At 37.1% G+C, this 22,445-nt stretch overlaps 1 protein-coding gene and 1 long non-coding RNA gene across 4 annotated transcripts in view; one reads left to right on the top strand and one right to left on the bottom strand.

Moving 5' to 3' along the window:
* Kcnn2 (potassium calcium-activated channel subfamily N member 2) overlaps positions 1-22,445 on the top strand; it is a 414,889-nt gene that overhangs the window by 288,824 nt on the left and 103,620 nt on the right. The gene's annotated exons all lie outside the window — the stretch shown is intronic.
* On the bottom strand, positions 19,180-20,485 carry LOC144366460 (uncharacterized). Its single transcript, XR_013425540.1, has 2 exons — positions 20,241-20,485; positions 19,180-20,051 (listed from the first exon to the last, which is right to left on the bottom strand). It is a non-coding gene; the product is annotated as an uncharacterized LOC144366460 (long non-coding RNA).

The raw sequence follows: 22,445 nt of genomic DNA, 5'->3' as shown, positions 1-22,445 counted from the left end.
GAGGCCAAGAGATAGGAGTATTTCAAGGAGAAGGACATTGTGCTCTGTCCTGAATGCTGCCAAAGCCTGTTAATTGGGGTACAGAGCGCTTTTTGGATTTAGCAAGTTGAAGGTCATTGCTGACCTTGACAAGTGGTTTCCGTGGAGTGGTAGAGAAAGAAGAAAAACTGTAATTTCTAGTATAACAGTATAAATTGATTCTTCCTTTCTCGGGATCACAGAGCAAACATTGGTTATGTCCCTTTAAATGCCCTCCTAATTAAATAGTCCCAGTTTCTTTGAATATTCTCAATCAGCCTTTACCCATGATCACTTTCATCTGCACTTACTCCATTTTGTTGAATTTCCTCTTAAAAATGAGAAGATCGGAAAATGCACCTAGTACTTTTAGATAGGATCTGCCCAAGGGAGGTTATTATCTCCCTTCATCAAAAATGCTGCATTATAATAGCTATTGTTCTAAAAGGGTCATTGCTTCACACCGGTGCCAAGTGACACTTGTAAAATTGTTATTGAGCTAAATGTACAATCTTACATTTACTAGCCCTGTTATATAGCATTTTCATTTCAGAGCAGTGTTTTCAGCCTGATAGAATTGTTTGAATCATAGTTATGATGTTTATTTGACAAACACTTGTTTAAATTTGGAAAGTCCTGTGTATGGGCAGTCTATGGAACTGGCAAGACTGTAGGTTCCACATTGGTGCTAGATTCTGTTCCTGAATCATGGTCAATACTAGTAGCTCTTAATCAGTCTTCACACCTGCCATTGACACATATAACGCTTCTTTCTTAGTTTTCTGTGGGCTGCAGATTTGAAAAATGTGTCCATAGCATGAGTGAGCCAGGGTCAGAGCTCAGAATTAGGCCCTCTCTTTGTTGCTCACCTTCTGCTCATTAATGATGCTTGGGATGGCCTTTCCAATACCACTCCATGAACCCTCTTAGCCAGCCCCCATTTCTCTAGTCTTTCTAGGAGAATGTCATGACTGTCTCTTCCTTTCCTGAAAGCCACATACTCTGAGTGAACCGCAATGTCACGATCTCCCAGCCCATTAATGATGTCCAAAAAGGACACACAAGTGATTTGCTTATAATTTTAGAAATTCTAATATAAGCTTTATGACCTAATGCCTCCTCTCTTAAAAAGCTTATGCTTATTTCCCTCAGGTTATAAAATTAATAACTATTCATGTTAGAAAATTTATAAAACATAGGAAAATACATAAAATATATAAATTATACTAATATCACCACCCAGAAATGAAGATTATTTATGTTAGAATGTACTTATATGGAGTAGAAGGACATGATATTTGCTATCTAGCGTTATAAAGAAATTCTGTATATTCTATGTAACTTTATATTGCTTTTACTCTACCATTAAGTATTCTGGATAGTCACAATTTTTTTTACCGCGTAGAGATCAATTATTTTTCTTATTTTGAACCCTTAGGAAAAGTGAATATTAGTGTACTTAAAATAATTTTTTATAAGGAATACCCCTGGAAACTAACTTTTCTGAGCATTTCTGATGATTTCCTAAGGATAAACTGTGATGACAGATTATTGAATTAAATGAAATTATTGAAAGCAATTGATAGTTTGTAAATTGTCTCCTTAAATGTTTATGTTGCTCCTTTTATTATTGAAGTATTTACAAACTACTTCATTAAATAACTAATGTGGCTATATTCCATATATATGTGGAGTGTCTAGGACTCATGTACCTGCTAGGACCTTGAGTATGTGACCAATGTACACAGCTAGGACTTTGCTGTGTGAATCTGGGAAATTACCTCTCTATAGTTTCTTTTGCCTTGCCATTTCTTCATGATCTTGGCTTTTAAATATTGAATAAGAGTTTTAGAAAAAGGGTGTCCCTGTTTAGTAGTTAGAGTTTATATAGAAATACCATGAAAGCATTATTGAAAGATAACTCTGTCCTCAAATGTTCTCAATTCATTTTGGAAAGCTATAAAACCTATACTTTCTGAAAATTTTCTCTGTAAATGTGCCTTCAGGGAAGAGTGATCAGTCTCTCCTTTGGTTGTTTACTGTTTTTGCAACATAGTCTCCTGGCTTTGTGCACTGCCTCTGGGGCTAGTCTGTCTGAGCTCCTTCCCAGTTCTGCCACTAATTAGACATGTGACCTTGGACAATTTAGGTAGTCTCTCTGAACATCAGTTTCCTTGTCAGGAAAATGGAGATTACAGAATACCTCTCTCATCAGATTATTACAGAGATTGAGTTAATATACTTAAAGCACTTAGAACACTACCGAGAATGTGGTAAGGGCTGCTTACAGGTCAGCAGCTAGTTATTGTTAGCTGATTTGGGGTGGAAGGGGAGGAATTGGAGCCCAGCCAACTCTGGCCTTTGGGAAACAGTGATAGTTGTTTTTCTTATCAAATTTATGAGAGGGAACAGAAAAAGGTGGGCATTGGAACAGTGCCCATTAGTTTATCAACAGCACTTGGGGTGTGGGTGTGTTCCTCTCCATGTGCCTGTGGGTGCACCCTTGCATATTTATAGTGAAAACTTTGATCTCCATTGAAGTCAACCTCCCCCTCTCCCTCCAAATAGAATGAGTTCAGATTCTTCCTGTGAGAAAGTTGGCTGTCTTAGCAGGGAAGGGATCATTTTGGTCACTGGGTTTCACATCTATAAAAGATTGTTCAGATACTGTGATGTGATGTCCGTTTGTGCCAAAATGGCCATTTCCCCCCCTTAACCTACCACAGACTTGATTAGGCCCCTTCAGAGGGATATTAACTCCTTCAGGCTTCACAGCTGACTGAATCTCTGCATCACTAATTAGGACCCTGGTGACTTAAAAAAGAGTTAAGGGAGTCTCTCTGGAAAGTAAGCAAAGGGAATAATTTGGATAATGGAAAATTCTGATATGAAACTGTTGCTAGAAAGGATGTGAGGTGGTTAATAGCGAAAGGTGTGTGCGGAAACTGCTGTAGTGGGCAGCACTTTCGTCTGTGTCCTCTGCAGGTCTACGGTTTATTTAAATAAAACACTTTCCTTTTTCTGGGGCTGGGCTTTCTTCTGGCAAGCATTAGGCTTACCATGCCACAGGGCTTACTATGCAGTGTTCTATCAGAATTGGGAAGAATTTTTGTGTGTCAACGTGACAAGTGATATCTCAAAATATTCTTGGTATGGTGGAGAATTTTTTTTTTAATCAAGGAGCTTGCATTTTATGTTTCATTTCAAATAGACATATATTATACCAGCTTTGGGGTTGGAATAATGCATTAATATTAGGGTAGTTTGGGACTTTGCTTTTCGAATTCATAGAACACATTAGGATTTACACCTTGTACACTTTTAAACTTCACCATGCAGACAAGTTCTAAGAGCCAAAGTTCTAAATCAATAATTTCTCCTTTGCTTGCTTAAATATGCTGACCATTTGTACCTGGTTATGTGTTTACCCACCACAGCTGTCCTATATTAAGATGAGCTTGCTTCCAAGTGATTTGATTATTTGGATGTGAGTATGTAGCTTTTACTGTTTGGTCACTGAGATATTCGTCTTCTATCAGCAAGCTTTCATAATCCAAGGAAATTCTATGCAAATGTTTGCACATTAGTTTTGACACAAACATACTGAAGTTTTGAGAAAAGGCATAAAGTAGTATAGTGGACTCATCCTGGTTTCGACCTTGAATAGCCCTTTACTTAGAATATTGTCTGTTGTCATGAGGGATAAACAACTACATGGGTCCTAATCCTTAAGCTATTTAATTTTTTTACTGAACGGCTGAGGGAAATTATATCCTAGGATTAGATTTATTTTAATGAACACAGATTATTTAAGATGTTGAAAAATAATAATTAGACTGATGTTTATTGAAATTGTATGCATATGTCATTTACCAACAATAGTTATAGGATTTATAATAATTGTCTAAGGCTTAAAAAAAAACATACTTAGTGCTTTTAGATATGTACCCAGGCAAAATTACTAATTGAAAGCGTAATTCTATTTATGTGGAAATAGCCATAGAATTTTAAGACTGAAAGTTGGACTTTTAGAAACTTACCATGGGCCAGTTTTCATGTAGTTAAATCACTCCATACTTGGAAAAAGTTCTGATACCAAAGAGCAAAAATTCCTACCAGTCTTTTGAGGTTTAAATCTAGCTTACTCCTGGAACCTATTGGTAATATTGCAAATTTTAATGCTTTTTTGAAAAACACTTTGAATTAGAATTTTCTTTCTTTTTCCCTGGTCTTTTAGTCAAGAACCTCACTCTTTATTCTTATATGTCAATATCAAAGAGGATATTTCATGAATATGTGTTTGAGCAGACTTTTAAACAGTGGTCATATAAAGAGAAATCTCTAATATACTTGGTTTGGGACAGGGGAGTATCAACACATATTCATGGATGAAAGCTATTTTCATTTCTTTGATTTGGTATTCACCAGTTCGTATAGATTTTTTTTTTTTTGTAACAGTTGAAAAAGGGTCACTCTTCCGCATTTTTTTCTTCCCTTCCCTCAGCATGTCAGTTTTTCAGAAAGTCTCTTTCATCCCTCTTCACAACTCTTCCTCCTCTTCCTGGTTGAGCTTTGGCCTCGTTCTGGCTGCCTCTTAGAATGCATCCCTTGGTGTTTCTTTCCTTGAGGGATGAGGACCCAACTTGCTCCCTGTCATGTTTACTGCCTCGCTTAGTCTGATACTGTGTACACGAATTGCTTCCGTGGCAGCTATTTAGAAATAATTTATCCATCAAGTATGTCTCATCCCAGCTTTATACAGCTAGCCACAGAGGGAAAGGGGACATGTGTTTAAGACTTAATCCCTCAAGCCCATGTCAGAATATCCTGTTCAGAGAACGGTCAGTGGGTGGCCTGTGCTCTGCAGTAGTCACCCAGCAGCAAGTGGTCTTCTTGCATCGGGGGCAAGAGCACTGTGTTGCTGCAGGAAGGCAAGAGGCAGCTCTTCTTCAAGGCCCAGAGTAGGATGTGTTGCCATATGGGAAGAAAGTTCAGCAAAGGAGAAGCAATCAGATGGGAAGCCTGGTAGGGTGGAAGTGACGGGCTCACATACCCATGTGCTGTGTGCTCGAGCTGCATTCCCAGGCCGAGTGGAAATTTTTGTTAATTTGTTCACATTTCCTCTTTCTTCTGTTGGCATGGATGCTGACCTGTAGATTCCCGGGGGGGGGGGGGGGCGTGTCCAAGCAGCTGAGGATTTTTACCCTTTTTCTTAATTATCTCAAAGTGCTAGTACTCTTTACTGAACAGATAAAAAGAACAGGTTTTTAAAATTATCTCATGGACTTTATGTTGGATTTGTTCAGCAGATGCTTTTGAGAAGAGCCCTCCCTTATTAGCTCTCTGAGATGCCTGCTGAGTGTTTACATAACTCACCTGGGTTTTAGCTTCCCTGGCCTGGTTTGCACTTGGGAATATTCCGGGGAAACACATGCTGTGTTTTGAGACTACCAACCACGTCAGGATTCCTGATCTGCCTCTGTTCCTAAGGGGCTTATTGAGGATATGGGATGATCTCTAATACTTGTGGGTATGTCACCATGATGAGAAGGCAAAAACAACATTTTCCAGGCATTGTAGACTGCATCATTACTTGAACTACTGTTTATGTTGAATGTTAAAACCTTGTGAGAAGCCAGAGAGTCACTGTGTGGAAGTGATAGATGCCACCTGGCTGGATCTGTCGCTGTCCAGCAGTATGGTAGCAACACAGGTGTAGACCCCCAGAAGAATGTGGAGGAGCAGAGGACAGTGCACACCTTGCATCTAGACAGTCGCTTGTGTTTCTGGAAAGCAGCCCAGCAACAGTGAGGAATCTGGCTCTGGAACCAGGCAGATTTGGGTTAGAACTCAGCTTCACTCTGTGAAGAAAATAATGTCACTTCTCTCACCCTCATTTCCTCAACTATAAAATGGAAATGATGGTCATAACTCTCATTAGATTGTATTGAGGAGTCAGTGAGACAGTGTTCATAAAGAACCTCACCTGATCCCTGGCACTTAATAAGTCCTCAATAAATGTTAACTCTTATTATTCTGAGGCTTTTATTATTAAGCAAATGCTATGGCCCTACCAATGAAGCAGAGCTTAGAGTCTAGGAGGTTCTCCAGGTGAAGGTAAGGAGGGGTAATTGCTATATTTTAAAGGTATAGCTGAACCAAGTTCCGATAAGAGGAACATGGAGCAGAGACGGCAAATATTTGATTAATTAGAGCAGGAATTGTCAGACTAGAGAGCCCGTGAACCAAACTCGTTCCCCTGAACAAATCCAGTCTACTTGTATTTAAAAATAAAATTTTATTACAGCCATGCATATATAATGGGTATCATATATATCTCTGTATTTGAGCTTCAGAGGAAGAAGTGAGTAGTTGCAATAGAGACTACATCACAGGTAAAATAAAACATTTACTGTCTGGTGTTTAAAAATAAAGAAATGCTTGCTAATCTTTGTGTTAGAGAGCAGGATGGTCAACAAAGGCGAGGAGAACATATCCAAAGTGTTTTTCTTTGCTTCAAAAGTTATTTTATTCTTCCCTGTGATGTGTGTTTATAAGGCTCAGGTGGTAACTACCTGTGACATGCAGATTTCCGTATGTGCAAAGTCTCTGCTGTGGCCCACGTTTTCAGGCTTCTGTGGAACCTGGCACTCCTGAGATGGAGGTGAAATTGCATTGAGTTGGATTTACATCATCAAACATGAGTAGAATGGCTATGGCAGAAGCTTCTGGAGCCTTGGGTATTCGGAGTCATTTTCAGGGAGGCCAATGAGGAGAGACCAGTCCTATCCGAGACTCCATGCTATGCAACTGGTCTTGGAAAAGCCCAACATCTCAGGCTGTGGTTTATGTTATTTGGTGACACTGTTGATGTGGCTTGCCTCTATCAGGATGTGAGACTTAGTTGTTTATAATGGAGTTTTTTTGTTTTTTAGATGTTGGTGGACATTTATTTTATTCATTTATGTATATGCGGTATTCAGAATCGAACCTAGTGCCTCACACATGCTAGGCAAGTGCTTTACCACTAAGCCACAAACCCCAGGCCCAGTTGTTTATATTTTGAAGAAAATTTTTTTATAGTTGATTGTTCTCTTACTTTGTACTGTATCATAAAAAAAATCACAAATTAAAGTGGAAATTAGGAAAATAGGGTTTTTTCCCCCTCCTCTTGGTCTAGAGTTCTGGCAGTATTATAATTTATTAATTTGCTTATTTCTGTTCCTAGTGATTAAAGTTGTATGTCATGGAGATAATTTTTTCCAGTCTCCACTGCCTATTAAGACATCTCTCCTGGGAGGTTTCACAGGGTCTCAGGTCAGCATGTTCCAACCAACCTTGTTGTGCCCCCCCCCCCCAGGCCTCCTCCATGCCTCTTAATTTCCCCCTAGGGAAGGTTACCACACCCACTGTGGGTCTCTGTGAGGCTCTTGACCTATTTTCCTGTCCCTCTAGCTCATCTCCCTGACCCCCACCCTAATCTCTGGCAGAGTCACATGGTGTTATACTGTTATTTATATCATATACCACATTATATATCATATGTTATAGTATGACAAAGGAACATATAATGATATGTTTAACACAGTATATATATATGTATATATATATATATATATATTAATGTTGCATATATAATGTGTAACATATATATTTACATATAAAATGTATAAAATATATAGAATTGTGTATTACATGTGTCATGTATTTTTACTATATATTTTTGTTTTATTTTATATTTATAGTAGATTAATATTTTCTTGAAATCAACTCATTTCTTTGAGCCTCATCTTAAGTAATGACATCCATGAGATTAGGAATCATAACACCATTGCCTATGTTTTCTAATATGCAGTAAAGTACAACTGTAAATAAACAGCATGTAGCCTGGACACATCTCGGAGGAATATGTACAGCTCCTTTTGGGAATTTCTACCTTAGTTATTGCCCTTAACATTTTTTATGTGAATCAACATAGTCTCTCTGTGCTTCTGCTTTGATGGCTCCTCCTCTCCCCCACTTCATTCTGGTGGTTCATCCTCCCTGTTGCTGCAAATTAGTCTACCCCAAACATAAACCTGATGTTGTCACAACAGTTTTGAAATGATTCCTCTGCCCTCTGTTATTTCAGGGGTGCTGGTCTGTCATGTAGATTCCTCTCAGGGCCTCACATGGTCTGGCCCTGTCTAGCTGTCAAACCCTCTCTTCCCCCGTTCTCCTCTCCCAAGTATACCACTTCTGCTCTAGCAATGCTGAATTACTGGTAGTTCCCAGACTGTTCCACTGCTTCTGAATCTGGAGTGCCTTTCCTCCTACATTTCCTCCAGTTCTGTTGCTACATCAGAATTCATCTCAAGAATCTTTTCTCTGGGGAAGCCCCTGTGACTAATCCCACCACCATGATTTAGATGCCCTCTTAAAAAGAAAAAAAAAAAAAAAAACCTCCCCTGAAGTTAAACACAAAGATAAAAAGATAAAAAGCACCAAAGTAAAATGGAACATGACATAAACTCACCTTTTCCTAACTTCTTACCAGTGATTTCTTATAACCTGTCAGAAATCTCTGAGCCTCACTCAGTTCCTCATTTATAAAATGGGGTTAATAGGGTCTGTCTCATGGAGCTACTGTGGGAGTTAAACTGTGGTCTGTCCAGTGCTGGACACATAATAATCATTCAAACTAGCTTAGTATTGTCTTCACCTTCATTAATCATGACCACTGTGATTCTTGTTTCTCATATGTCACAGAGGGTTTTATTTGGAATCTCATGATAGAATTGGGGGATAGTCAGGATTGGAGAGAGTAGTGAAGTGTCTGGTATAACATGTGGCCCTCAGGTTCTACTAGTGGAAGCCATTATTAAGATGGCATGGTCAGCTCCATGAGGACAGGTGACATCTTTGATTCTGCTGTACATTCTCAGGACTGAGCATTGCTATGAGTGATCTGGAGGTGGCTGCATTGACAGTTCCTCATGTTGCTGTATCGTAGCCACCTAAACTGTCTCTGACTTCATCTCTAAAGTGGAGGTGGCCACTCCTGCTCTTCTTAGCTTACCAAAGGCTCTTTGAGAATATATGTAAAACAACTTTCTTTAGAGGAGGTGGCATTGCAGTCTAATATTCTAATAATAGTTAATTAGTATGCCTTTTCTTAGCACAAACTCTCTCTACTCTTTTGTATTTTCTTTTTCCTGTCATAATGTTTGGTATCACTAAAGAAATTTAACTTTCAAAACTATTTGTGTTCCATTTCGCTTTAAATTATGAAAATGAGTGGATGTCTATCGTTAGGTGACATTCATTCAAGCTATTGCAGTGAATTTGTTTCTGTTGCTTATAGCTATATTAAAGAGACAAGTTTTGTAGTTTTGATATAAGATTTGACCAAGAGAAATGTGGAATTGCCTAGATGTGCTGTTCTCATGAAACTCTGGTCATTTAGGAGGACCATGTGAATCCATGGGGTCTAATTAGTGACAGACAGCTTTAGATATTTCTGCTGATATTACAAGGCAGAGACCTCTCCTGTGGGCTTCCCTCTTCCCCTGCAAGATGATGTCTGGGAACATGGTGTTTCCTACTGTGGCTGTCCCTTTCTACTTCTTGATCTTTACAAAATACCTCTGACTTTTTCAACACATCTTAAATGCCACCTCCTCTGAAGCCTCATCCAATTATTTTGGGCATTTTATTTTCTTCCTTTCCTGAGCAACGTGTGTGTGTGTGTGTGTGTGTGTGTGTGTGTGTGTGTGTGTGTGTGTGTTAGTTACTGGTTCTGTATAACTGAATGGTTAAGCCTCCTTGAATAAGTTTTTGGGAATAGACTTTACAGTCCCAAGGGCAGCTAATGTGTATCTTTTCAACTCCCAAGCTGCTCCATATGCTATACCATCGTGTGCTACCAGCCAGTGCTGTTTTGGAACTACACTGGTGTGGGGGAGGCAGGACAGAAGTTGATTCTCATCTGTTATTCATCTCCTCCTTCTGACAATGCCAGGACAGTGCTAGGCAGTGTTTTCAGGGAAGGCAGGGTTACCTATCTGTTGCTGGTTCACATTCCTTTTTAACCTGGAATAATACGATCATGTTCATGGATCTGGACGACTGTACTTGCAAGAGAATGACAGATTAAAATCCTATTGATAGGGAGCCATGAAGTTATTGTTTTCTCCTGTATATAACATTTCCCATATTTTCAACATAGTTCAGAAAGAGGCATGGAAAACGGTTGCACAGCAGATGGTGAATTAGAAGACCCTGGAACATATTTCCTTTTTGTTTTCTCTCCATAGTATTCTGTAGTGCAAATATTGCCTTCCATGATTGTTTCGGCTTTGTAGTTAGTCTGAAAGGTGACTGTCCCAGCCATCCATAATCTCTTAACTCCCAGGTCATTTGCTCCTTCTGATCCTTTCTATGATATTCAGCTGTTGGAGAGGCTTATTGAAAACTTGCCTGTCTGTAGCTGATATTCTCCAGCCTGCACGTGACTCAGAACTGTGTAATGTGTAGGTATCTATGAGATTATTGCTCCTTTGGGGAAAATAGTAACTCTGTCATCTTTGGGGCATTTATGTTCTGTCGTTGGCATGTATGTTCTCTACACCTGTGTGATTACATTAGGAGGTTCAGGTGACTCTACTTTGAGGTACTTGACATAGATGACCCTGTTTCAGAGACAGAGTAAGAAAGCTGATGGAGAAAAGCCATTTAAGGACAGTATTTCGTTCCTCTTTGGAGTTTGTAGTTCTCTTGTTTTACAAGAGATCTTTATTCCCCTGGCCCATTCAGGCAGTTTTCCACCACAAAACAAGCATCTGGTCAGATGTCCACCCCTGGAAATTGGCCACTCCAGGGATAAGCAGTATGCTTCCTGCTAAACTCATATAATTGGGCCTGTTCATGCTCAGAATTTCTCCCTGGGCTGTTTGTATTTAACATCATGTCCCTGGTTTATAAAATTGTTGGAGTGAACATGCTATCAATGTGTGAGCCTTCTTGAGGACAGGTGGATGAGGTAAATAGAGCAGATGAGTATCTGTGAAAAGTGTTTTCCAATTTGCCCAGGTGTTCAACTATAAAAACGTAACAAGTCTGCAGCATATAATGGTAGAACAGTTTAGTTGTGTTTTATGCAGTTACCTGAAGAGTCTGCATAGGTTTTCATAGTCTTTCCCTGCTCTTCAATTTGATCCTCTTATCTGCAATGGAGTCCATACCTGTGCAACCTGTGTTTTCTTATTGACCACTCCTTCATATAGCATTTGGTGATCCTTACAAATACTAGTTGTGATGGCAAAGATAGTAATGAGGATAGTGATTAAGGAATATGTTAAAATATTGTCAGAGGATAAATATGGTCTAAGAAGGGAAAGTGAGACAAAGTCTTAATAAACTTCCACTTAATGCTTTTGAGTGTCTGTATCATAGGGACAGAAGACCATCAACGTGACTAATGTAGAAAATTGTTATTCAGTAGAAAAGAAAATCCTGGGTTTTAAAATTTTTATCCCTTATGGCTATTCCTTGGAAAAGCAATGTAACTAATGTGTATCAAAATAATATGTATCAAGTCCCATCTGTGAGCAAGCATTATGCTAAGTACATTGTCTTGTTTCATTTAAGTTGTAATTTTTCCTCACCTAGAGAGTAACAAAGCTAAGCATCAAATTCAGAACTGCAACTTCAGAGGCCCTTTTTGTAAGGACTTTTATTGTTAGGGATGATTTTTATCTGGAATATATCCGAAAAGTTGTGCCATTTTCCACTTTAGTTATGACCATAAAATAGAGTAACTACCTCTGGAAAACTCATGTTCAAGCATTTGGTTTTCTTTAATATAGATGAGGGAGGTAATTTCCTCTGAATTTTTCATTTTGTTACCTTCAGTTCCTCACAGTTGATTCAAGGAGACTGTGGTAGAACAATCTTTATCCATAATTAATTGTTCCATAAAATATGTCTTATTTAGTCTTTTTCATCTGTCTCTGGGGGTTGTTCAGAAAGAGCCACAGTGATGGGATAGAAGCCAAGGCTCAATTATCCATGAAAGTGAAGTGGAGGATAGGAAAGAATGCTGAGGACTGTAATAAAATCTGAGTGTATCTGAGTCCATGCCATAGCCGGGTCCCACTCTGGAGTGCCTATCCCAATTCCCTAATTCAGACTAGTAGCTCTTTCTTTGACATACTTCTCAAGTGTGGCCATGCACCCAGCCAAACTAAATGACCTGGTAGTTCAGGGAAGGATCTCTAATAATATCAAGTGAAGTATTCTAGTTGCATGTAGCCAGTAAGTATTCTCTCACATACCACTCAACATCTTTACCATCAATTGATTGAATCTGTGTGGAGCACAGTATATTGAGAGTGATTCTTTAGGCCACAGAAGAGCTGCAGTGGAGAGGACCTGATTGATTAATTATGTCTGCCATGACTACTGGAGGGGGCAGCCCATAATAGACTTGCCACCCCTTTTCTGCCGTCTTAAATGTGTAATTTATGTCCACTTCTCTGTTCAAGTAAATCACAAATCCTTAAGAAGTTTAAGAAAATGGTTTTAATTGTGTTTTCTATACATACAGATCTACCTATGTCTGAAAGTTTATTTTAATAAATTGTCAAGAATTTTGGGCAGTGATGTGATCTTTTAACATCAAAGGTATGCAGGTGGATTAGCCCATTTTGCTTTTGTTAAACAGCGCCTCTGAAGATTTGATAAGCTCTCAGGCCACAGATCTTCCCCCTTTCCTCTTTGTGGATGGTTTCTTCCTTCATTTTCTTCTATCTTCCTTTTTTTTTTTTCCTATGCTTTCTTCCTTCCCTCTTGTTTTTTCTCTTTCCCTTTCTGACTTCCTTCATAATGTCAAAAAAAGTGAATACCCAGTCACTAAAACCTTAATTTTTTTTGTTGTACTGTTGCATATTCAACATATCTGAATGCACATTCAACATAATTTACATAAACAGCATCACCTACGGGCATCATCTTCAATGCTATGGGGCACTGGCTGCTGTGGAAGAAAAAACAGATTCCTTTTCATGCCCTATAAGGTTCTTAGCAATTTCATCTCTGCCATTATGTTGGCCTTATGTTCATTGACAGCAGCACATGCAGGGTCACACATAGTATTGAAACCATAGTATCCTGTTTGAAAAGGCAAAGTTGTGCCATGCTCTGGGTTTGGGGCACCTTCGTACAGGCCATATCTTTATTCTGCAATATATGGCTTTCACCCATCTGCCTTGGACAGTTCAAAGTATACCTCTTCTGACAGGTTTTTCCCAGATGACTGAACATGCTGATATAGTTGTTCTTCTTTATTATCATCCCATAATCATACTAATTCTAATGCAGTGTATGATAATGATGATGTTGATGCATATGGATAATTTTTGCTTAGTGCTTTCAGGCTAAGAGTTGTGCTTGGATTATCTTATCATCATAAACAGCTTAATGAAATAGGTATTACGCAGAGAGAACAAAGGGAAATATAGAGAGGGTAAGAGACTTCCTCAAAGTCACACCCCTTAAGAGAGAGCTTTTTCAAATGGAATTTTGATTATTGATTTATACAAATTCCCCCCCACCCCTGTCTTGGGAACACTTTGATATCTTGTACCATTTCATTTATTTCTGTGTCTCCACTTGGGGCTAGCATTTGATATAGGCTCAAAATGATTATTCAACTAAATATGATTAAAGTCTTATTTATTAATAGGCTTATCTACTCTTTCTATCTCTTCAAATTTGGGAGTATAGAAATATATAGTAAACTGGTTTTCTTCCTTTGTTTAATTTTCCCTCAGATTTTTGTATGTTGTTTGCCAATTTAAAAATCATGTATTCTCAGATCTCACTTTTTTTTGACAGTAGACTTGGTTTTGAATTTAATGTATTCAAAAGAAGCATGTAATTTTAAAATTTTTGCCATCTGAAAAAGTGAGCTAGTATGTTTCTCTCGTTCTCAATCTATGTTTCTATAATATAAATACCTATGGAATATAAGGAAGGGAGAACAAGGCTGTATGTTAGTTCAGGGAATAGTTAGTTAAAATGTCAGTATATTATTCTGACTCCTCTGGAATTCCTTTCTCTAGAATTCCTGGATTCCATTTATTACCACTGGTGTACCAGCAAGGTTGGTGGTTCTTTTTGATAGATAACTCTCCTACAAAAGTATATAGATTTTTTTTTTCCTTTCTTTTTTTAAGGTCAGTTCTTCACACCTTTAGGATTCAGTACTTTTATGTGAGGCCATTTTGGTAATAACAGAATGCTTCCTGAATTTGTCATTTCTTATAGCATTAGGGTTGAAAAATGGAGCCCAATATATGTTCTAGAGAAAACCAAACTTCTTTTTGGCTCTTCCAATAGTTTCTTCTTTAATGGAGCACTGAGAGAGATTTTTTTTTTTTAAATTTTGAATCCAAGTAATACAAATTGATAATATTTATTAAAGATCACCACCATTGGCCTTGACTGATCTGTCTTCCCAGGTGGCTTTTCAGAACCAGTCCCAATGTATCTTGGACTTAATTACAGGCATTTCCCATTGTGGCAGACTTGCCACTTCACATCTATTCTGTCGTTTTGAAATCAAGGGAGTAACTTAATATTACAACACATGGCAGCCACTACATAGTAAAGTAGGATGCTTTAAAAGTGAAGCTCTGGAATTAAACAGTAAGCTGTAATTGCACTTTGTTCAACCTTTGCTGTCACTGAACTGGGCGTCGTGTGTTTCATAATGCTGCACTCTAATGGCTAATTTTGAGGGCTTAGCTTGGAAGGAAATGTTAAAAACAGCTAAAAAGGAGAAAAAAAAAATCCTTGTGGTTTGTTCTTAGACTTTGGGCCCTGTACCATACACACTTCTGGGAATTGTTCCCAGTTGCCAAGGCTGAGCAGTTGTGCTTGAAGAATCATTCTGCTGATTTCTTGCACAACTTCTCCCCTGGCTTCAGCTCCAACAGAGCCTTTTTGTTGTACATGAGAAAGGAAAGAAAAAAAGCTCAACAGCCTGCAGCCATGAGGGAGACTGTGAGAGGAGACACCCCCCCCCCACTCCCCCACCCCCCGCCGCATGTCAGAAGTGTTCCTTCTCAGAAGCTGTCAAGCTTCTTGCCTGTTAGTAGTGGAGGTTTTTCCTTTCTTCCCCCATATCTAATTTATAAGAGGAGAAAAAAGGGTGTTATGGCTAACATTAAGAGAGCTTTCATTTTCTTCTAAGTCTTAATTACCTCCTCCTGTCCATAGAGATCACTGACATTAAGAAACTGGTGTGTATCCTTCTAGTCCACACTTTTCTATGTTCACTCAATAAAAAACTATATTTATAAACAATATATGGCATTTGTACTCTTCAATTATGTATAGATGCTATGCTGTACCTACTCTTTTACAACTGGCTTTCTTGCTTTTTTTCCACCAAGCATTAATATTTTGGATGTATAGTTTAGTTCCTTTACATTTTTATGGCAGCTGTTATTTTTATACTTATTTCTGACACTATTTTGAGTGCATAAAGCTTTTTTTTTTTTTCCACTACTCCTTTTATCTTTCTCTTTTTCCCCCTTAATTCGGGGGACGTGAAGACTTTTTAAAAATTCATTTAATTCTCTAACAGTTGAGATGCTATCCTTCTGATATCCCTCTTTTAGCAACAACTGTTACATTACAAGCATATGTGGCTCTTTAACAATGTTTAAACCTAATCAGAATCTCTCCTGCTTGCATACCTTATGACAACACTTGAAGGTTTTTGTTCTGTTGTTCCATCCTATTTCCATCTTTATATTGTTGTCCAGTACTATTTTGTTTATATTTTGCTTTTAACTTCCTCGAAATTAGTCACCATGAGTACGTTGATGTTATAATTTGCAGTCAATTTTTATTTAGACTCACTAGCATGTTTCCTTTTCCATCTCCCTCCTTCCTTCTGGTTTTTCTTTATCTCACTTTTCTTTACTTCTGTTCTCTGTCCTTTGTGTTGAAAATGTCTTCACCCTTCCATAGTTACTTCTGTAGACCTCTAGGCTGTGATTTTTTTTTAGTACTTTGAAGATTTTAATCAATTGTTCCATATCAATTTTTATTTTAACATGCTGGGTAAAAAGTATTTCTAAAGTTTAAGCATAGGTATAATAATTCTGCATGTCTCTTGCCCTCAAGAAGAGGATCAGTTAAATCTCACAGTCTGGTTAAGGGCGGTACTGTTGTTTGGAACATGAGATTGCATTGTATTATGATGTGCATTGATGTCCTTTAGGGTTTGAGGTATGTGAGGATGACCCCTCATTAAATGAGTTAGGGCTCATTCCGGTTCTCAAGACCTGGTGTGTGTATGGGGGGGTGGGTGTCTCTTTTCTCTGTCATTACTTCTTGCGGTAACTGATTTACGAGATGTAATAACTCTCCTCATTCGTCAGCTGTTTCCTACCCTATTGTTATATATAATAGGGTAAAGCAGTATATAGCACTCTTAACATGTGGCAATTTAAGCACATTTTTAAAACAGCTTTCAAAATTTCATCTCAAATACTGTGTCGGATGTGAGGTGCGATCCAATTGAAGTTTAAAAGAGTTTTCAAGATGAAGAGCTAACTTGGAGGAAGTCTAAACTAGGATGTAGTCTATTTCTGTTTGCACGGGCAAGTTTATTTTAGTATTTGCTTTTACCAGGAAGCAGAAGTTCATCAGAGATTAAGATGTGACATTGTAAAAATCATAACATAAATTAGTGGGTAAGCACTTATTTGCTTTATAAATAGTTGATTTGCCTCCACCTTTTCAGCGCAGCCTCATGCCCCCATCAAATGATGTGAATGTTGGAAGACTTGAACTTTAGCTTCAGGTTTTTCAGTAACTCATGTGCTGACCATGACCAAATGACCAAATTCTTTCAATTGCTTGTACTTTAATTAGACTCTTATAAGGGCAAGTGTGCTAATAAATGTGAACTTGCTTTTAGCTAGCTTTTTAAGTACTTAAAATTACTAAAGTGTTGATAATATACTTTAGCTGTGAAGCAATATTACTAAAATGCTTCAAATAAAATATACAGTTTTATCATTTAAGATTAAATTTTTGGAATCAAATGAGTTGGCTCTTATTTAATTATGACTTTGAGACTCACTAGGCTTATTTATGATTTATTCTCACTTTAATTCTAAAAATGATTTGAAGATGTTTACCAAAATTTACAGATAATTAAAATAAGCTAATCCATGAAGAATTAGTAATAAAAACTGATCAGGGAGGAATTCTGAGTTTTTCATTATCTCTAATCCTGATTTTCATCCATTCCATTAACTACAGTCAGTGATGTTGGTTTCTGTATCCTTCCCTTTTTTATTATACCTTTTTCTTTTTTTTTTAAATTAAGATTGTATTTTTTTTTTTTGAGACCAACCATTGACACAATTGTGAAATTAACTATTATGAAGGAAACTAACATTTGTTGATTACTGTCTCTTTCAGTCCTATGAAAGGAACTCTTTCCAGGCCTCCCTTAACATGTGATGAAACTTGGGCTCAGAAAGTTTAGTTTTTTTTCTGGAGTCAGGAGCACATCAAGGCATATAAGAATTAGACCTAGGTCTGCCTGACTCCGGATTCTAAACACAGACTATAAACCATATACCCCCAGTGATTTCTGTGGTATCAATTCTTTTGAGACAACCAAAAGGGTAAAACATGATAGTCCATTTTTTTCTGGGAAAGTTCAAAGTAATTTTAGAGGCAACTTCCATAAATTCCAAAGCAATGTGAGAACAATTACCTAATAATATATCAACATGTATAAAATGCCAATAAAGGGGTTCCACTCAGTTGCAGGAATCTGTGTGAAAGGGGTTAAGACTTCACTTAGGTCTTAAAAGCGGCAGAACAGGAATTTGTGGTAACCTTATGTAGCTCTGGATCCCAGTAGATAATTCTTAAGATTTTGATCTGTAGATATAGTTCTTGTATAGGTCAGAGATGGAGAATTTGATAAACTCATTGTTTTAACAAATTATAAGAATTCTGTAAAAAATGGGTACAGTTGAAGCTTCTAGAACTCTTTCCAATAGTGACTTTACTCCTATCAGTGGCCCTTTCTGTCATACCATGGCTAATTTTCCCATTTTCGTATTAGAACTTATTTAATTCAATTATCATTTAATTCCATTTATCACGTAATGACTCTTGAGGGTCCACAGAGTATTTTCATTCATGGGGATCCACTTTTATTGGGGTTAGCAGAGTGCATGTTGCCTTATAATAAGCCTATAAAGTTGATATTATTTTTATTTTTTGTAGATTAGCATGCTGAAGTTTAGAGAGATTAGGTATATTGCCCCAAATCATCCAGCTCAAAAATGGTTAAGCTAGATATTAAATCCAAGCTTCTCTGGCTCCAATATGTGTGTGTGTGTGTTTCCTATGAGTCACACTAACAGATATTTAGAGCAGTTGGTTGATATTTGAAAGACTTGAACCACCCACCCAGAAATAACTGTGCCACTCAATGGTTATTGTGCTTTAAATTCCAACATTTGAGATGCATTCATTTTCAATTGTTGACTTAATGAAAACTTAAAATGTTTTAATTAATAAGTTTTCTTTATCTTTCATAGATCTTTACATAGCACTTTAATGTATGCTCAGCCCAACACAAGTGTATTTTCAGCTGCTCAAATAACAGAAAACCCAACTGTTTTTGGCTTAAACACAGAGCATAAGTTACTGTTGGCTCAGTGGCTTAAGATGTCAGGGTTGAAATTTCTCTGTGTTTCCTTTAACCTTTATCTCATAGTCACAAGATGGTTGCTGTAGATCTGGGCTGGAGAAAGGAGAGAAAGAGTGCAATGCCAGCTACCTGTGTCATTTTTATCCCCCCCCAAAGCAAAGACTTTCTGCTAAGCCCTCTGACAAGCTTTTGCTTATTACTTCAGGTCAAAACTGCATCACATGGCAATATATAGCTGTAAAGGAGTCTGGGAACCTGAATATTTCTGTGATGGAGGAGGGCAGGAAAGAAGGGTTGGAATGTATTGGATTTGGGTTAGCCTCTTAATAGTATTGCCCACAGTAGAAGATATGTGTTCATTTCATCATTATGACTACTTTTAGAGATAGCGAATAACATTGTCTTCAGTTTACAGAGGATGGAGATAATGTCTGCAAAGTTTTAATGGGTCATGTAAGAAGTTTGTAGTTTACATAGAATCTGAGCTTGGTTTTCTGCATTCAAGTTTGGCATTTTTTTAAAAAAATGCTTTTATTAGTGCATTATGGTTATACATAATAATGGAGTTCATTTTGACATAATCATACATGCGTGGGATTTAATGTGCTCCATTTCAGTCCCCAGTATTTCCTCTTTCTCTCCCCTCCTCCCTCTCTGTATTCTTCTTCCTCTATTCTATTGGTCTTTTGTCTATTTATTTATTGGTGGTTTATATACATAGAGGTAGAATTCACTGTGGCATATTCATACATGTACATAGCATAATTTTGTCAAATTCATTCTGCATTTGTCATTCACTCTTTGTTTTTCTGTTCTTCTTCCCTCACCCTCAGTCTTTTTCTTCTGCTCCACTGAGCTTCCTTCTTTATTCCTGAGATCCACCCCCCACATTTTTCCCCCTCTAGTCAAATAAGTTTTTTTCTCTGTTCTTTTCTCCCAGAGAGAAGTTGGCATTGCAGCCATTCATACTTCATTGTACTCATTTTCAAATCTTTCTCCTTGAATGTGGAAAAATTTCAGGGCAGCATGAAGTGACAATAGAGAGGAAAGGCTACAGAAGGAGTGGGAAACATCCAGTTTGCTCTTTTCTCTGTGTTTTGCTCAGGACTAATGAATTCTGAATATAGCTTTTGTAGATTTAGTCCTCCCACCTTAAGAAGTTCTGGGCCAAGGGTCTTGGAGGGAATCTCAGCAATATCATTGGAAAGTCTTCTCTCCTTGTCTGTTTTTTCTTTTGACCTTGTCTGTGACTGCTAATTATGATCTAACTTCCTTGTTGGCTGAGTCTTGGCAATGCCTTAATGAGGAAAAAACAAAAACAAACAAACAAAAAAAAACACCTTATATTTAGTTTGTCTCTGTAGTGGGGTTTTCATCCCATTTCATCCAAAAGCTAATTTCTAAGGAAGAAGGCTTGTTTTGGATGAACACATTACTGTGCATTTTTTGTTTTAGGTCATTATCCCCAAAATGTCTTAAAACTCACCTTGGAAGTTCATAGCAATGAATTACATGAAGATTGCAAACAGCCAGTGTAGAAGGTGAGCTAGCACCATGGAATATTCCATGATATATCCTTCTCTGACCCTTCCTCTACAGCATTCCTCCTTCTGTGGCACTTTTCATTTAAATATGGCACACATTCAATTAAAAATGTTTCTTTTACATTGCTCTTCCTCATTCAAATGCTAAGAGACTCTTTTAATCTCCCTGTCCACAGAAGTTTACAGATAGAAGCATTCAGTGAGTAAATAAGAATGCAAGAACTTGGCTTTATTGAATATTTGGTTTAAAGGTTAACTAAGAAATTTTATTTATTTATTTTTGTTCATACTATTAAAACAGTTATGTAACACAGTGGTTCATGGTTTTGCCTTGGTAAGCAGAATATTTGTAGCTATAAATTGGATATGTGTGTTTGGTTCTGCACATTGTCCTTCATAACATCAGTTATTACCTGTTAGTTTTGCAGTATTGCACATGAAAACTGTTTGTTAAGAACTATTTATCTAAGGACTTTATTGTCATTCTTCCTTCCTCTCTTTTTAAATAATGTTTCCTAGTTATTACTATTAATGCAGTTTATTTGTTTACACAATTCCAAAATTAAAAAGTATTAAACATTATTTAATTAACAGTCTCCCTTCCATTTCTGGTCCCCAGTTCCTCGGTTCACCTCCCTTAAATGGCTCTTATTATTAATTTCTGGAGATTTCTTTCAGAGGTGTGTTTCATGCACATAAAAAACAAATATACACTTCCCTTTTAACAGAACTGTACAAATAGTAGCATATACATTGCCTTTTTTTTTTTTTTAACTCAGTACATGCTAGGCTGCTCTATTTAATATAAAAGTTTCCTCATATTTTTTTTGGTTCCATACTATTCCATTTGGTGAACATCTATGATATCTTTAACCCATTTCAGATTATTTATTATTATTATTATTATTTATTATTATTATTACTATTACTCAGGTTATTTCTAGTCTTTGGCTAATTATGAAAGCAAAGCTATAACAAATAATCATATACCTCTACCATTTGTCACACATGGAAGTATATAGATATAAAAAAATTTATTCTAAGGAAATAGTATTGCAGAGGCAAAGAGCATGTGCATTTATAACCTGATAAACTGTTCTCCTAGGGGGTTGGCCTGATTTACATTTCCACCTGCAAAACATGCGAATGTTATTCCTTCACTTCTCCAATAGCGTAGCATGTTATAACACTATCAGGCTTATGTCAATCTAAGTTAAAAACAAAAAAAACAAAACTGGTGTCTCATTTTCCTTTTATGACTGAGTTTAGGCATTTATAAAATAGATTTAATAACCATTTTTAAAAAATATTTTCAGTTGTGGATGGCCACAGCACCTTATTTATTTATTTATTTTTATGTGGTGTTGAGGATTGAACTTGGTCCTCCCAAGTGTGAGTCAAGCACTCTACCACTGAGCTACAGCCCAGCCCCAAGAACCATTTTTACTTCCTTTCCATGACCTAATATTTGTAACATTCATTCATTCATTTTCCTATTGTACGGCTTATATTTTAAGAATACATAGGAACTTTTTCTATTAGGTAAATTATCCTTTGTGACAGGAGTTGTGAACATTTTCCCCATGGTTTGGTTTTAGTCTTTTTATTCTCTTCAGTATGTCTATGACCAGGTACAGAAACTAAAGTTTAATGGGGTCAAATGTATCAGTGTTTCTTTTAAAGCCCTGAGGTTTGCATCAAAGTTAAAAGTCCTTCATTTCTCTGAGGTTACAGAGTAATCCTTACACGGATACTTTTAATAGTTTAATAAGTTCATTATCGTATCTAGCTCTTTCATACACTTGGAATTTTTCTTGGTATATTAGGTCTGAGGCCTGGGTTCAACTTTGCTTTTCTTGACATCGATTATTAGTTGTCTGCAAATCATTTTTCAGTGAACTATTTTCCCACTAATAGTCTACCTTTAAAACATTATGAAACTCCCAGCATATCGGTGTATTTTGGACTTTCTGTTTTGTTCCATTTAAGTTGTTTTATGTGCTAGAACCACATGGCTTTAATTATTAATCTGTTTTAAAAATCGATCACAGCTGCTTTTCCCTCGTTACTCTTCCTTTTCAAAAATTTCCTAGTCTACTTATATGTAAGTTTTAAAACAAATACATGGCTTAAATGATTTATTTGGT

The sequence above is a fragment of the Ictidomys tridecemlineatus genome, chromosome 1, assembly GCF_052094955.1.
Source record: "Ictidomys tridecemlineatus isolate mIctTri1 chromosome 1, mIctTri1.hap1, whole genome shotgun sequence".
Lineage (NCBI taxonomy): Eukaryota > Metazoa > Chordata > Mammalia > Rodentia > Sciuridae > Ictidomys > Ictidomys tridecemlineatus.
Note: the sequence above shows the minus strand (reverse complement) of the source record. Positions and strands in the feature narration are given on the sequence as shown.